This window comes from Prionailurus viverrinus, unplaced genomic scaffold (genome assembly GCF_022837055.1).
Source record: "Prionailurus viverrinus isolate Anna unplaced genomic scaffold, UM_Priviv_1.0 scaffold_38, whole genome shotgun sequence".
Lineage (NCBI taxonomy): Eukaryota > Metazoa > Chordata > Mammalia > Carnivora > Felidae > Prionailurus > Prionailurus viverrinus.
In genome coordinates, this window is record NW_025927606.1 from 1162586 (window position 1) to 1179404 (window position 16819).

At 58.4% G+C, this 16819-nt stretch overlaps 1 protein-coding gene and 1 long non-coding RNA gene across 2 annotated transcripts in view; one reads left to right on the top strand and one right to left on the bottom strand.

The window, feature by feature from the left end:
- IRF8 (interferon regulatory factor 8) overlaps positions 1-16819 on the top strand; it is a 79229-nt gene that overhangs the window by 6185 nt on the left and 56225 nt on the right. The gene's annotated exons all lie outside the window — the stretch shown is intronic.
- Positions 11420-16176, bottom strand: LOC125158793 (uncharacterized). Its single transcript, XR_007149499.1, has 3 exons — positions 15859-16176; positions 12773-13467; positions 11420-12673 (listed from the first exon to the last, which is right to left on the bottom strand). It is a non-coding gene; the product is annotated as an uncharacterized LOC125158793 (long non-coding RNA).

The window sequence follows — 16819 nt, forward strand, 5'->3', positions numbered from 1 at the left end:
ATGGGGAGGGGCCAGCGGACAGAGGCCACAGCCCGGTCCTCCTCCCTCCAGCCTCCTACTGGGCTCCCCATAGCTGGCTTTGGACGCAGTGGAGGTTTGCCGATGGGGCCACGCAGGCTGGATGGAAAGCAGGTCTAGGGAGGCACACGGAAGATTCCAGCACAGAGACTTAGTGGAATTTGCCCGAGGTCTGAGGCGGAATTGGGGGTGGTGGCCGTCTAGCACCTGTGGGTCTCAGCTCATTCTGGATAAGGGGTCTGGATATCCAGGGGTCTGGATAAGGGGTCTCAGCTCATTCCCCTTCTCTCTCTTTCCCCCTGTCCCCAGCCAGGTGCTCTCAGCCGCAGGCGGCTCTGTGCGCGGTGTCTAATCCCCTGTCATCCTGTCCCCTCGCGGTGCCCTCCCCCACAGTGAGAGAGTGAGCGGGACGGCGAGTGGAGAACCACTCTCCACTGCGGGGCGAGTGTCCAGAGAGGCTGTCTGTCCTCCAGACCCGCTGGGGAACGTCTCCACCCCGCAGGGCTGGTTTCTGCCCCTCCTCAGCACACGGCTTGTCTGAAAGAGCCGCCTCTCCTGATGGATGGTGTTTTCCTACCGGGCAGGTGGTGGGACACGTCACTCGATTTATCCTCCTGTTTGGTCTGCCTCACCGGCAAATGGAAACAGCGTCGGGCTGAGTATCAGTTGGAATCAAGTTTGGCTGTGTGGAAGGAAGGCAGGAAGGCAGGAAGGCAAGAGGGAGAGAGGGAAGAAGGGAAAGAGAGGAGGGAAGGAAGGACTCAAAAGGAAATAAATGAGAGGAGGAGTTCTTTCCCTAGACAGAAAATTGCTCTCGCCACATATTAGAACAAGAAAGCTCCCAAGGTAGCAGCTCCACGCTGGTATGGCTACTGCGTCCTGAAGCGTCTCCCATCCTACTGTTCTGTCATTCCCAGCACAGTGCCTCAGGGTCCAAGACGGCTGCTCAAGTTCCAGCCATCAGGTCTGCATTCCGGCCAGCCAAGGAGAAGAAAGGGGGAGGCTGAGCCACTCCCTTTTTCTTTGAGGAGAATGCGTGGAGGGAGCGAAGCACATTCCACCTTACGTTTCATTTGTTGAAAAAATTAGCTTCTCTTGTTGAAAAACACTTCTGCAAGGATGCCTGCCAGATTTTAAGTGGGTGCCTCTGGGCATTGGGTGTGCGGTGCTCCTGATTTTTGCCTGCGGACAAACCCCATCCTCGCCAGGAGGTGGAATCCAAGCCAGTGAGGAGGGAGTTGCTGCCCGAGGCCTGGAGAACGGGAGGGGTTCACGGAGAGAGGGGGCGGCCCCGTGGGAAAACAGGTGGGCCCGTGACTCACCGGGGCTGCCGGGCCGGAAAGGAGTTAGGACCCCGGCTGGCTGTGGGCCCTGGGGGTGGGGGGTCCGGGGAGCCCGTTCCAACCCAACATGATAAAATGCTCTGGCAGCTACAGTTTTCAACGGGGCAGCTCGGTGAGGGTTTTTCCCGGGCATTTAGGGGAGGACAACCTCCCGCCCCTCGGTACTCATCTTCCTGCTGTCCCGAGAGCCCCCGGGTGTCATCTCGTGCCTGAGCCTCTGTACCCCGAAGCTGAGCAACAGAGCGGGGGCAGCGGTGTGTGGCCAGCCCACGTCCGCAGCTGGCAGCTGGCAGGACCAGGAAGAGAACCCGGGCAGTCCTCCTGCTCGGGGCCGGCCTGGCCGTCCAGACAACCGGCCTGGTGTGGAGATACGCAGGCGGAGCCAGACGTGGCTTCCACACCCTCCTGGCTCCGCGGGTCCCACAGAGGGCGGTGGCAGAGCGGAGAAAGACCGGCTTCCGTGGTGCCGGGAGGGACTCAGCCCGCCACGGAGCTTGGAGGGGGGAGAAGCCCAGAGACATTGTCTCTTCAGGAGGTGCCCAGGGCAGTGGGCGTCGCCTCCGTCCACAGTGTCGCGGGAGGGGAGGCCCCGTTTGCTGCTTCCGTGTAGCTCTGTCTAGACGGGAGCTGTGCAGGTGGTGTGGACAAGCGTATTCTGGGCCCGTGACCCCCTGCATCTCCAGTGCCCAGAAGTTTGTGTGTTTCCTGTACTAGTCTAGCAGGTTGGGTCCTATGTCCTTGTTCTGCGTCTTTGAGATGAGCAGGTCCTAGTGGAGCAGGATTAGTGGCACAAGGGGCCAGATGGCCTTCTGGAGAGGGTCCCCTGGTCTCAAGCCCCAACCCCAGGTCCGCGTTCCAGATCCTTCTCTGCAGAGGCAGGTGCTGCCTGTTGGGTACCAGGTTGGGGCTTGGGGTTCTGGCTGTGGGAACTCCTTGCCGGCATTGGCCCAGCTTTCTGGAAGGTGGGGTGTTCCTCGGAGGTAACGAACGGAAAACACGATGTCGGCCAGGAGAGCCCCGGCAGCCGAGCCGTGTGCCACGAGGGCTCGTGAGGCCGCAGGGCCCACGCGGGGTTTGGAAGTCACAGTCCCTGACCGCAGCAGCGCCTCTGACACCCGGGGCTCGTGACCACGACCTCGGAACCGTGGGCAGAGTCCCACAGCTCAGAAGCTTACTTGGGAGGTCCGTGTGAACTCAGGCTGCGGGGCCGTGCGGGGCACCCGCGCGGGCTCAGGCGGCACAAGGGGTGCACACGTCAGCTGTGTTCCTAGCCAGACTCCCACACGTCAGCTGAGTTCCTAGCCAGACTCCCAGAGTGACGTCGTGACGACGTCAAAGTGCTTCTGTCCTTGGCTCTGGAGTCCCAACTACCTGCCAAGTAGGAGAGAATGTCGTTCTGAGAATTCAAAATGCAAAGTTCTCTGTAAAGGGATTTTAAAGATCCTTTTTTTTGGAGAAAGAGGGCAATGGTAAGGAAGCCGTTGGCATCAGGTGCTGGGAGCATCCGGGGGGACGTCCTGAGCTGGTGGATTCGCCTGCATCCCCGGCCCCCGTGGGACCGGACCCTGGAGGCCGTCGGACTTGATGTAGAAGTGGCCGTCGGTGGGGAGGCAGCTCGGGAGCCGAGAGAGCTTCGGCTCCCTGCCCTCCTTGGCGGGAAGGCCTTGGCCCCCAGCTCCTTGGCTTGGTGTCACAGCGCCACGGGGCCACCCGCCTGCAGGACGGGAGTGAATCACAGGCTGGACGGTGGTTTCCGGAGTTCTCCCAGAGGGGGCTCTCCTGCCCCTCGACACTCAGGGGCCGCTGAGCCACCGTCACCTGTGGCTTCCAGGACCTTGAATGACCCCCCCGCCCCCCCCCCCCCCCCCCCAGCCCAACGGAGGCTAGGGTAGATAATCCTGAGGTCGGGTAACGGAGGCAGCTTGCAAGACGGTGGCTGTGTCAGAGCTCCGGCATCGCCACAAACTCCGTTCTTGACCAGGAGGACCCATTCCCACCCCCACCACGACCAAGGTGCATCCAGAAACGCATCTGGGACCTTGGGAAGCAGTTGGCCTGGTGTTGAGCATTCCACGGAGGGCCGAGCGGGAGAGGGTTGATTAATTACTAAGGGTGGACATCGACGAATGTCCCGAAAAGAGGGGCAAAATGTTCGTCAGTGGGCATCGCGGGTGTGGGGGGACCCACAGGAGCTCCGGGCAGGTGAGGGCAGAGTGGGGGTCTCCGAGGTGGGGCCCCTGTGCCACACTCAGGGCATTCGTGTGGGCCATGGAGGCCAGGAGACCACCGGGTCCGTCCCCGTGCACGGTTCCCAGACGGGCCCCGGATGCGGTGACGACCTTGTCCCCAGGCAGAGTCCCTGAGAACTGGGCTCCCCCACTCCAGCTGTCGGCCTGCTGTTTTTCAGTTCCCCATTGGTCCTGCGTTCCCAGGGCTGCTGTTGCCCACCCCAGCTGGAAGCCCGGCCACAGGGCCTACAGTCCCAGTCCTGCGGCCGGCTCGGCAGCTGGGCCTGGGGCTCTGCGTGCCAGCACCCGTCCCCACCCAGTGGCCTGTGAGCGTGGGCCCTCGGAGGGCTGGGCGGTATGGGGGGGGGGGGGAAGACGGGGGTCCCCGGGCTGCCCAGCCTGAGCCCCTCCGAGCCTCCACTGCAACGTCAGCGATGCGCGACGGGGCGCAGGGAGGCTCAAATTGGACAAAGTGCGCAAACGCCTCGCACCAGACGTGGACTGGCTTCCACCTTTCTCTCTGAAGGCGACTCACGGACCTTCTCCCCTTCCCCGCTCTTCCTCCCTTCTTCCCCCCGCGGACGCCTCACTGCATCTCCAGTCGCTGGATGCAGGACGCTGGGCCGCATCTCCCGGCTCTGCCGCCCCCGAGCCGGGCCCCCACGGAGGGGTTCCTGGAGGTGCATGTTCCAGCTTTCCAGGCCCTCGGCCGGGGCCATGTCCCAGCTCGGAGGACGTGGTCAGAATGAGAGGATCTGCCGTGGAGCCCCAGTCAGAGTGGGGGCCGCGTGGGGCAAAGGGGAGGCACCTTTTGGGGGGGCGTTCTGTGCCAGCTGCAGACACACTGCCCCCTCCCGAAGCTCGGGGTGACCACAGGGGTGATTGAATCTGCCGGAAGTCGGGTCCAAAACCCCCTGCTTGTGTAACTCAGGGGTGATTCTTTTTACCGACAAGCTGGAAGCAAGACAGTCCTAAGACCCAGGGGTCAGACTTACTTGCCCTCTCCCTGGGACATTCTGTGTCTACATCTATTTCCAGGTGGTGCCAGCCTGGGGCGGGAACATTTGTCTCTGGCCACCTCGTAGCATGGACCCCAGGGACAGTGAGCCCACGCCCATGTCTGCAGAGGCCAAGACCTGAATATGGATCCAGCCCGTGGGATCATCTGGAGAACTTGTCCCCACTCGGGTGTGTCCCCGCACGGGCTCCGGGTTCTTAATTTTCCCCATGACGACAGTGAGGGGGGAGCCCCCAGCCTGAATGGCCTCCACACATGCCCCACATCGCCCCATTGGCTCTGTTGCTGCAGCGAGCTGGGGACGGCTTGGTTCTAGGTCCGGTTCAGGAGACCGTCCCTTTTCCTTCCCTCTTCACCCCCCCCTTCAACCCAGTCAAGAGTCCTCGCCCTCCAAAGCTCAAGGAAACCTCCTGCACCCCCGGCTGGAGCAAATCCTTCTCCCCAGAATTCGGGAGGGAGTGCCCTGCAAGAGAAGGAGCCGTGCTCTCGTCCCCACCCCGCCGCTGGCTGCCGGGGGGTCGTGGGAAGGGCATCTTGCCTGTTCGAGCCCCATTTTCTCATCTGCGAAATGGGCCAAGTGTAGAAATGCACGAGGCGTTCTTGTGGGGATCACAGGGCCACAGGGCTGCCGGGATGCAGCGTAAGAAGGGGATGGGAAGCCCGGAGCCCCAAACCAGCCCAGCCTGTTCCTGTCTCGTGTCACTTTGGGAGAGTGAGTTCACCTCCTTGGGTACAAAATTTCACAGTCCTTTGAATGCGGGAACTGGAGACTCGAAGCTCCCTTCTGGAGCCTTGGACACTGTAAAGTGTTTCTTATGTTACGGCTTCTTTGGTGTCGGGTACTTATCAGCTTGTGAGTCACCCATCCACCTGTCCTCATCGCCAGCTTACCCCAGGCCGGGGACACTGTCCTCTGGTTTTTGGTACTTCTGGGCACGTGTGTGATTTTAAATCTGCCCTGTGGTGGTTAAGATTCCGAAGTGTGTCTTTGAAATTTTGATCGCCTTGGACAAATCATTTGGGAGTAAAATCTTTTTTCTTTCAGTTCTGACACGTAGAATTTAAAAATATTTTCCCACTCGCGAGCAGTCCTCTTCCGAGCTCACCGCCATGTGGTCGACGCCGGTCGACCCAGGTCGAAGCCTGGGTACTTACAGTCTTTCCTCTCTTCTGGCCTCCGACGACTGATAACATGCCCCGCTGGCAGGGAAGGGTGTCCTCTGACCACTTATGTGGACCTGACCCATGTCAGCTAACTTTGTGAAGCTCGACGTCAGAGGTTCTGCCTCTCCCAGAGCAGAAGCGACGGACTGATGGATCGGGCACCCGCATGATTGATTTTGAAACTGTGACTTGGGCCGTCGGCGCGGCTGAAGTCGATTGATTCCCTTTTGCACAGGGTGAAAGTTTCATGCGACTCTCCTTGAAATACGCCCAGCTTGGGTAAAGCTTTCGCCCTTGCGCCGGACGGGGCAGGATGCATTCCACGTACACATACTTCTTTGCTGGATGGGCGCGGGCACCTGCTGGGGCTGCGCCAACCGAGGACTGCAGACCGGGGGCTGGAGGCAGCAGAAGTGCGTCCTGTCATAGCTCTGGAGGCTCCGGGGAAGGACCCCCGCGTGCCCTCCTGTCATCTCCCAGTAACCCCGGGCCTCCGTTGGCTGGCGGGCACGTCACTCCGGGCTCCATCGGTACCGTCTCTCGGATGCTTCCCGTGTCCGGGTCTGTGTCCAACGTTTGGTCTTCTTCTCAGGCCACCAGGCGTTGGATTCAGGGCCCACGCTGCTCCGGCATGGCCTCCTCGTAGCCTGACGTCTGCAAAGACCCTATTTCCAAATAGCGGCGCACCCACAGGTCCAGGGCTTAGGGCTCGAACGCATCTGTTCAGGGGACGCAGCGCCACCCCCCACAAAGAGAGAGACCGCTTTTATTTCTCGTAGTCGATATAGCTGACACGCGGAGTTCATTCATTTTGGAAGCCCCATCAAAAAGTGTAACACGGAGGGGCGCCCGGGTGGCTCAGTCGGTTGAGCGACCAACTTCGGCCCAGGTCACGATCTCACGGTTTGTGAGTTCAAGCCCCGCGTCGGGCTCTGGGCTGACAGCCGGGAGCCTGGAGCCTGCTTCGGATTCCGTGTCTCCCTCTTTCTCTGCCCCTCCCCTGTTCGCACTCTGTTTCTCTCTCTCTCGAAAATAAACAAACGTTAAAAAATATTTAAAAAAAGAATGCTGTTTTCTTCTTCACTGTCCTCACCTAGAATGCCCTTCCCCTCCCTTCCAGGCTTGCGTTTTGTGGATAAAGCATGAGGCTAAGCTGGGTTCCAGGGCTGCCTTGCCACTGCAGAGGGACAGGCACGTAGGCAAAGTCTGGGGGGAACACGTGCCAGCTTCCGGAGCCCTCTTCCGGGGGGCACACGGGACACACTCAACCCCCAGCAGTTCTGTTCACCAGCGATGATGCTCCGTAGGGACTCAGCACCCGGGGTTTTATTGGGGGCCGGTCACGTGAGCGCCCTCTGCCTGGCACGTGCCCAAATCCCAGAGTCCCGGGACGAAAGCAGGTGCTTTGCCTCGACCACACTGTTTGCACAAAAGTGTCAGCACAGGGAGCCACTGTCACCAGCTCTGGGAGTGGGGGACCTTCCAACGTCCCAGATGCTGGCCGAGCAACCCTTCTGGAGGCCGCTGTGTTAGCTCGCGTCTGCAGGGCAGCCCTGCCGGAGCACATCCGTGGCTCTCTTTAGCCTCCCCATGACCACACTGCTGGGGTTTCGACATTTGGAACTTCCCAGACACGTCCCCAGAACCCCAGCACCTGTCCCCTTACCCTCCCCTGTTTCTGGGTCCTCAAAGTCCTTATAGCAGACATGTCGTTCTGAATTTTTATCAGTCTGTTCTCGCATGTGTCGAGCACATGGCTGTCCGTACTCTCTCGGATCCCCCGGTACAAGCATTAATTCTGTCGTCGGTGTTAGTGTTTCCACACTGGGATTTTCGGGGCAGGAACACATGATTCTAGATCATTTATAAGTCCCTTGATCTCTCTGTCGCAGCTCAGTGTCTTTAGTGTTTCGGGTCGTGGAAATGTCTATTCGTTATCCTTGGCGATTGTGCAGTAGACACAGTGTGTGCGCGAACTGCGCCTTCCCGCGGGTCCCTGCTTCCCAGATCGCGCCACCGCACTGTCTCCCTGTGTGGGTCTGCGGCCAGGAGCTCTGACCCGCTGGCGAAAGTCCCCGGGGCTGTTCCTTAGGGACCAGGGTGCCCCGTTAGGCACCGCGGCCACTTTCCTCTGCGAAGGTCTCTGCCACTCTCCCCTCCGGGTGGCGGGTTTCTCAAGGCTGTGCCTCCTCTGTCGCTGCTCAGATGCCTGTGGGTCTGAAGGTCACGTGCACTTTAACCCCGGCGTCAGACGGCAGACCTGGACGGGGCGGCTGGTCCCCGGGGCTGTAGTGAGCTCGTGTCTGGCTACCGACCTTGCCTGAAAGATTCAAACGTTCGCCGCTTGGTGTGGCTTCCGAAAAGTTCCCACTTCTTAATTTCCAAGTCCTGATGGAAAAATCGGATGGGGAGGGGGAGGGTGGGGGGCACGGTCTCACTTCATGGGAAAACGTTTACCCCAGAAACACATCCCCCATATTATTCGGTTCTCTTTGTTGGTCAGTGGTCAAGAACAACCGAGTCGAGGGTCCTACCCTCGTTTGACAGACACCTTACTCGCTGAATTGTGAGGGAGCATGGGTCTCCTCTCCCGGCCAGGTTCCGGCACATTCTGTGGACCTGTTAGCGCGCGCAGGGCACTTCTCTTCCACCTGGAGGAGGCCTTCTGTGTCCAGCTCAAGGGCGCTGAGCTCGTCCCGTTAGGCAGTTTGTCTGACCCCCAATCTTCGCTGCACCTCTCTGGCCCACGTTTCTTTTCCTTCAAGGCCTTGCCCTGGGATTTGCCATCAGGAAAAACAGAGTTTGCATAATCTGGGAGCCCTGCTATTCACGGGCTGTCTGTGAAGGAGATCCTGGTCTCCGGTGGCCCTCCTTCCAGGCTGCTCTCTTGCAGTTCCTGTCCGATCTCGCAAGTATTTACCCAAAGCCTGCTGCAGGTGGGTCGTGCTGGGCCGCACACTGTGAGGGTCACGGAACAGCCGGCGCTTTGGGTGTGTCGGCGGAAGTTGAGACATGTTCAAAGTGACCCCGAACCCAGGCCTCAGGCAGACAGAAGGTTAGTTCAGGATAGTTCTGGTGGGACATGGTTTCCTGTCTGCTGCAGGGCTGGTTGCTCAAGCTGCCTGGGCCCCAGAGTCCCCATCTGGGACTTCACAGACCCAACGCCAATGTGAGGACTTTGCCCACCAGGGTTGGTTTGAAATGTCCTGTGTGTCCAGCGCTGCCCTGGACGTGTCGAGACGGTTTCAGGGGTACAGGTAGGGCTGTCTGAGAAGGGTGTGGCGGGGGGGGGGCGGGGGGGAGGAACCACCTTTAGATCTAGCGGTCACTGATGGTCTAAACGGTGCTCTGGAGGGGCGTCTGGGTGGCTCAGTCGGTTAAGCATCTGATGTCTGACTTTGGCTCAGGTCATGATCTCATAGTTCGTGAGTTCGAGCCCCACGTCGGGCTCTGTGCTGACAGCTCAGAGCCTGGAGCCTGCCTGGGATTCTCTCTCTCCCTCTCTCTCTGCCCCTCCCCTGCTCCCACTCTCCTCTCTCTCTCAGGATGGTGGAATAAACTTAAAAAAAAAAAAAGAAAGATATTAAAAAACAAACAAATAAATAAATAAATTGCACCCTGGAGCCAGCAGCTTGAGACAGGGGTTGGGTGCATGAGAAGGCCCGAGCTGGAGTCGGTGACCTCTCAGGTGTGTCTGGGTTCGAAAAACCCCAGGAGACCCTACTGCTAATGGAAGATCTGGCGACTTCATAGACAGCCAAAAGGAGCCTGGAAATCCAATATTCCAGAAAACTAGCATGAAGGAAAAAAGAAAACCCATCATCCAGTATTTGTCAGGGGCCTAGATTGTGTGTTTAGGGCAGAAAAGCGGCCCGACCCCGGGGCCTGGAGGGAAGCCAGGAGCTGGAATCGGTAGGTTCCTGCCATGTGTGGGGAGTCGGGCCCTGTGCGGGCTCCGGTTTTCTCAGCGGTAGTAGCTTGACTGTTCATCGTGCTTCCTCTCACTCTTCCAGGAGTGCCGCTTGGCACAAGGATGGGCACAGCCAACTTCATGCAAAATAGCCAAAACCTGGGAACAGTCCAGGGGTCCAGCCTTGGGAGAACGGGCAGGCGGATTATGGTGTTCCGTACAGTGGGGTGTTAGCCAGAGATAGAAGAAACAGACTGCCTCTCCTCACGGCAGCGTGCATGAGTCTCAGCGTTGTGCTGCGTGGAAGGATCCCCACGCGGGAGCTGCAGGCCACGCTCAGGGATGTGGTGGGTTTGGTTCCAGGCCACCACGATGGAGCGGGTACCTCAGGAAACAGAGGGTCACACACAATAAAGTGCACACCGCAGTAGAGTGAGTCAAATGAGTGTTCTGGTTCCTGGTGCATATAAAAGGCGTGTTCACGCTATGCTGTAGTTTCTGAAGCGTGCAACAGCACTGTGTTTAAAAAAGCACGTCCCTTAACTTAAAGACACATCACCGCTACAAAAGTGCTAACCGTAATCTGAGCCTGCAGTGAGTCAGAATCACTGATCGCAGATCACCGTAGCAAATATGATGAGAGAGTTTGAAGTATCGTGAGAATCACCGAAACGTGATGCAGAGACGAGAAGCGAGCCAAGTGCTGTTGGAGAAAAGGCGCTGATAGACTTGCTCAACACAGGGTCGCCACGCGTCTTCAGTCTGCAAAAACTGCAGTATCTGGGGAGTGCGATAAAACGAGGTACACCTGTATATGGTGTGAGGTAGGGGTCCAATTTCGTCCCATTGCTCCGGCATACTCACTCACGCAGGACCCGGTGGAATCTTATCTTCAAGGAGATGAGCCAATCTAACCGCCAGGCTGGAATCGAAAGCCGGCGAAACTGCCACTCAAGAGGGAATTACAAAACAGAGACATTTCAGCTGGAGATGCAGAGAGGTTCACCACCAGCAGTCTGCACGGGAAGACTGTCAGGGCCGTGTTCAGGGATGGAGTAATTGAACATAAATGGAAGATATGCCCGGGTCTCAGCTTGGCCCAGCAAGGACCCCATTCCGTGCCTTTCCTTTTTTTTTTTTTTTTTTTTTTTGATGACACAAGAGGTGTTCAAGCAACCCAATGCCCAGGTCATGAGCATAGCCGGTGGTCTGACCACCTCTTCTCAAGTTATTTTCCTCTGTCCCTAGGCTGGCAGAGGTTTGCTGGCTCAGGCCCGGAACCCCTGCTGGAGCCAGGTTTTCTTCACCTTCACAGATTTGGGACACCCGGGGGGGAATCTGCTTGTTCATGTTCCCTAAGTGGAAGGGAGAAGCTTGTACAAGAAATAACTTTTTCAGCAAATCCAGTGTATTTTTTTAACCTCTCACTTTTTCCTCCTTGCAATTGTGACATGTCTACATGAAATTGGCCACAGGAAGGAAGCCCTGTTCAAGAAGCTATTTTCTGAACACCCCTCTACACCCTGGATTTCACAACATGCATACATTTAGCTGGAGCCATGGGGACTTTGTGCCCCCGGGGGAGCTGGAGTTTGGGAGTCCAAACGATAGTTACATCTCCTGTGTGGTGCTCTCACACAGACGGAGAAGGCGAGAATCAAAGGGTAATTAAATATTTATTTCGGAGAAAGAGCCTTTTCAGACCAGAAAGTCCAGCCGCCTCTGGAAATAAGCCTGAAGTCAGAGGTCAAGCCAATGATGTTCCACAATGGGGAAGTTAAGAGTTTAGAGAAGGACGAGGGAAAAATAGAATGACCCAACCACTGGGAGGTACCGGTGACCCAGGGCTGCTGCTTTTAAAAGTACCCTTTTGCTTCTATGGGGAGCCCACGGTCATTGGTTTATGGCCCAAGGAATGTGCGGCCCGCACTGACGACTTACTACGATGTTTGCGCTCGTCCAGATGAACAAGGGGGAGTTACCCTCCAACGTCCCCTTCTGTCTCGGCTCTGGGAACCGTGTACGGTCGGCATCGAGCGCTTCTGAACGTAAAAGCGCTACCCGTTCAACTCGTAGGCATGATCGAAGCCCCCTGACTAGTGCCGGCCCCGCTGCCACCCCCTCCACGCACCTCTGAGCTCAAGTGCGCAGGCTGCAGCCCCCACGTTCGGTGCCTCCTGGGCACCAGGCGCTCCGCGTACGGTGTCTGCTCCTCGCAGCGGCTCCCGGGGGTGGCTACACCTGTCTGTGGTCGGCAGAGGAGGACACAGGCTCGGGGTGGCCGGGGGCTTTTTGAGGAAGGGCAGGCGGCAGGGATAGTGGAGCGGGGCGTGACCACAGGTCTGGAGGGCCGTGCCCTCGGTGGCCGAGCTCACCTGTCCCCGGCACCGCGCCCCATGCTCCGGGAGTGCGGCCGGAGTGGGCTGGCCGCCCTCCTCGTCAGCTGTCCCCGAAGCGGGGCGGACTGTGGCCACGGGGAGGCGTCGTGTGCTCCTGAGTCCCGCTCCCTCTGACCTGGCGTCTTTGCCACGGCTCTGTTTGCTAACGTGGCTCTGGAGCGTTCGGGGCCTGGAGACCATCGAATTCAAACTCGCCTTCTCGATCAGGAAGCAGGTGCCCTGATGAGGAACCGGAGGGCCTCACTGATGCATCGGTGAGTGTTGCTGCGTAAGAAACTACCTCGGGACACCGAGGCCTACGACAGCGCTGCCGCGTCGCTCCTCAGGACTCCCGCGTGCACTGGTGATCCTTCAGCTGCTCTCACCTGGCTCGGCCTCTCATCCTGGGCGTCTTCAAGCGACGGGGAGCACGTGCCAAGAGTGTAAAGGAGGACCTGCCTCACCTTGGACGTCCCACGTCCTTCCTGCTCCACCGCACTGGTCAGGGGTGTCACGAGGCCCTCCCGGAGCGGACGACTAGTGACGTGCAGTCCGCCTCTGGAGGGGAGGGGCCGCAGAGCCACGCGGCTAAGCGGGGGATCGCGGGAAGCGCCCTGCAAGGAGGGGGCCGTTATTCTAACACCCGCCCAGACGATGGGACCAGTTCCCCGCAGAGGCAGGACTTCAACCCGTGGACTTTCCAGGAGCCCCACCTGACTCACGGACGGGCTTCTGGCTCCGAAGAACATCGAGGGGAGACTGGGTGTGTCCGCGCCTCCCCTTGGGACTGTGCCGGGCAGCGTCCGTTCCCCGGAGGTCCCACGGTACAGCCACCCGCCTGCCTCCTTCCTCCAGAGTATCCCAGGATGGGAGGGTGCTAACTCTCCCCCAGCAAGAGGGGGCTCAGCCGGGGCAGTGGGGACAGGAGAGAAAGTTGGAGACCCCGTTTATGTTTCCATTTGCCCAAAAAGGAGATTAACTTGGCTACGTTTATAAACGGACAGACAGGGGGACCTTCCCTTGGAGCTCACGTCAGGTGTTCTGAGTCCTGTCGGGACACAGAGGACCCTGAGGCAGGGGGACACGCCTCACCACCCAGACGGCAGGTCGTGGCCCCTTGAGATGCGTGGTGTGCGCCTGTCTGGTTGAGCGGATCGAGGGTTATGCCGCGGTCACCCTTCACGACAGTGTACGGGCGAGACAGAGCACGACCGTGGAAATATCTCGAGTGGCGTCGACGCTCAGGGCAGCGTTCTTTAAAGGGCGGCCCAACTCGAGGGTGACTTACATGCTTTTCCATCGAGGCGCCGGTTCCAAATTGCTGCTTCCATTTCTGGGTATGAGAACCATGTCTACCTGTAGACGGATGTGATTTCTCTCTTTGCAACATACACGTATCACTTATCTCCTAAATAAATATTAAAATAAGCACACTTAATCTGCGTCTTTGAGGCGGAAGACATTCAGACTACGAAGAAAAAGATTTAGGGGCTCCCGGCTGGCTCAGTCGGTGGAGCATGTGACTCTTGATCTCAGGGTCATGAGTTCAAGCCCCACGCTGGGCATGGAGCCCACTTAGAATTAAAAAAAAAAAAAAAAAAAGTTTTTTTTTTGAAAACGTTTGGAATTTTCCCCATCGTGATGTGATTTCTGGGACTGAAAATGAAGTGGGAAAACCACAAAATGTTGCTTATCTTTGCATCTGCGCCTTTGGACCTGCCGTCTCTTATGTTTCTCCCGTACATTTTGTTATGTTTGTTCTCGGCTGCGAGTGACCGAGAGGGCTCCCGCTCTAGCTCCTTCATTTTCCTGTCTCAGGACCTGCCTAGCGCCTGGCCCGCACGCAGGTCAGCACCTCGAGATCCTTTGTGGCTAAATGGAGTTGCGTCCTAACTGCTTGCTGTGTGCGGAGCCCCTCATGATGAGTGCCTTCTAGAACCTTCTGCGAGCCTGGGGCAGCTATGCACGGCACTTAACTGCATCCCCGCCCCCCGCCCCCTTCATCTTTTCTTGTGGGGCTTTGGCAGTAATTGACAAAAGGAGGTGCCTCGGGTAAACCACTCTTGTTCTGGGAGTTGAGAGAGAGGCTCTGTTCTAGATGGTTCTGTTCCCTCAGCCTGGGAGTTTCTTGCTGAAGCCCTGCTAGGAACTAGGACTTCTCAGCTGTCAGCGTGCTTCCTGTGTGTGTGTTTGATGTGGCACCTGCCTCGTAACAGTACCTCGGTTTCCTTTCTTGTCATTCAAGGAATGGATTGGAGCAGAAGACATTTGAGGTCCCGTGCTAGTTGCCCAGGGCTGCTACGACGAATGACCACAAACCTAGCAGCTTCAAACAACACAAATTTGGGGGCACCTGGGTGGCTCCAACTCTTGGTTTCAGCTCAGGTCATGATCTCATGGTGTCGTGAGTTCGAGCCCCGCTTTGGGCCCTGCGCTCACGGTGTGGAGCCTGCTTGAGATGCTCTCTCTCTCTCCCTCTCTCTCTCTGCCCCACCCCGGCTCACACTCTCACTCTCTCTCTCTCGAAATAGATAAGTAAACTCTAGAAAAAGAAAAAACAACAACACAAATTTGTTTCTGCACAGTCTGGAGGTCAGAAGTCCGACTTGGGTCTCGGTGGTTAAAATGAGGCCGTCAGCGGGGCTGCGTTCCTTCTGGAGGCTCCGGGATAGATCCGTTCTGCCCTCTTCCAGCTTCTAGAAGCACCCGAGTCCCTTGACTCAGGGCCGCTCCTCCGTCTGCAAAGCCCAGCAAGCTCTTCTCAGGGCCCTGGTGATTTTGTGGCCCCGGGTTGTCCAGCAGTACGTCCTTTCTCCAGGTCCTTAACTCGGTCCATCCCTGCCCGGCTCCCCGGCCCCCTTCCCTCTTGTGTCCTTACGGGGACTTTTAGACGTTCCATCTGCTCGCTCGTGGCGGCGTTCGGGGACTTAGAAAGGGATGTTGGTTGATTATCCTTAAATTTAAAATTTCTCTCCTTTGATCCATTCTATCCACTTGCAGGCCGTGCGTTTGTCCAGAAGAGAGGGTGAAAGACCAACACTGCATTCTAACCACGGGGGCTTTCCGGCCAGGCTCAGGGCAACGTGCTTGGTCAAGCACGTGGCCTCCTCACGCGACTTCATGACGAGGGCAGCGCCAGGCCCGGGGAGCTGGGCGCTGGGGCTGTGAACCCTCCGTGAAGGCCCTGCCTGTAGTCAGACCTCGCCCCTGTCTCGGCAGCCAGGCCCCCTGTCTTCTGGTTGCTTCCATTCTCCCAGTGGTACAGGAACCGGAGGCTTGAGGGGAGAACGTCTGAGATAGTTGTCCAGAGAGAGGAAAAGGTTAGAGAAGTGGTATGGCCACTGGACAGCAGGAAGGCTTGCCAAGGGTCATGGACCGCATAGCCGCATGCCCGCCCCCTGCAGCCGCGTTCGGACTCTGGGCCGGGGATGGAGAGAGCAGAGGGTGGCATTTAGCCAGGCGTGGTGTTTGCTGAGTGGGTAATGCTGTGGGGGCAGGTTCCCCTTCCTTTTCTGTGGAGCCGGAGGGACCTCTCCCCGTGCGTTGAGGGTGCCCAGGTCAGAGGTGGGGGTGGAGGACCTTACGTACATCCAGAACGTCCCCAGCCTTCCCACCGGAGCCCAGCTAGACCGAAATGTACTTTCCTTCAAGGCTGCCGCTGATCTTCGTCCGACCCCGCGCACCACGTGGCGGGGGTTGAGGGGTGGGTGGGGGGTGGGCGTGGGCACCGAGCGCTAGAAGCTCTCAGTCCCGGCCCCGATGCCTCCCCTAGGGACTCCTGTCCGAAGAGAGAACTTACCGTGAACCATCTTCATCTTGAAGGCAAAATTCTGCCATCATATTCGCGCTTCTGGCACAGGTGTCCACTACGTGCCCAAGAGACGGGTTGCACGAAGTAAGTATACGACCTCGAGACTTGCTTTCTCGCTGGACTCGATCGGCTGGGACAGGGATACATCAGTACACGGTGTCCAACAAGCTCAGACCTGGGGATTGTGACCGAGCCTGGTCCGTCTCTGCCCCCGAAGACAGGCGGCGGGGGAAAACCAGGGTGGAGGGCCTGAAGACCAGGGTTCTGTCTGTGCGCAGATCGCTCCTGACAGGTGTGACCTCCGCGCCTTTTATGGGCCACGTTGTGACTCAGGCAGCCCGAGGGACTCCCCCGTTTTCCGACCGTGGTAGGTCCCGCTGAAAGGAAGTAAGTGCTGCCCCACAGTTCAGTTTCCTTTCTTGTCAACTTCTTGTGAATCCTGCTGCTCTGATACTTGGAGCAGGTGGGGAAAGCCCTTCCTAGGAAATTTTTGGTGCTGTGGGGGCCGCTGCTCCTCAGCCTCCCGGAGGGCCAGGGCGGGGGCAGGTGGAGGGGGGCAGGTGGAGGGCAGGGCAGGGTGTCCTTGAGTTGCAGGTCCCTGGCCACGCCCAAGGGAACGTGGGTGATGCCTGGCAGACAGGGACTCACCCGGGGACCGCGGCACTCTCGTTTCAGAAGCCACGGGCCTCTCCTTGGGACCCCGTGCTGGGAGTGGTCTCGCGTGGGAGGGCCAAGGGGGCGACTGTGGTCTGGGGGCAGGTTTGAAGGAAGCAGGGAGAGGGAAGAGGCGGAGAAGAGGGGAAGAGAACTAGAGGGACTGAACCAAAAGGAAGAAACCAAGCTTAGTGGTTTTTAACTGGGTGCCTCTGGGGATGCTGGGCGATGTCTGGAGACAGTGGCAGTTGTCACGACTGGGGGAGGGGTGCCGCTGGCACCCAGTGGGTGGAAG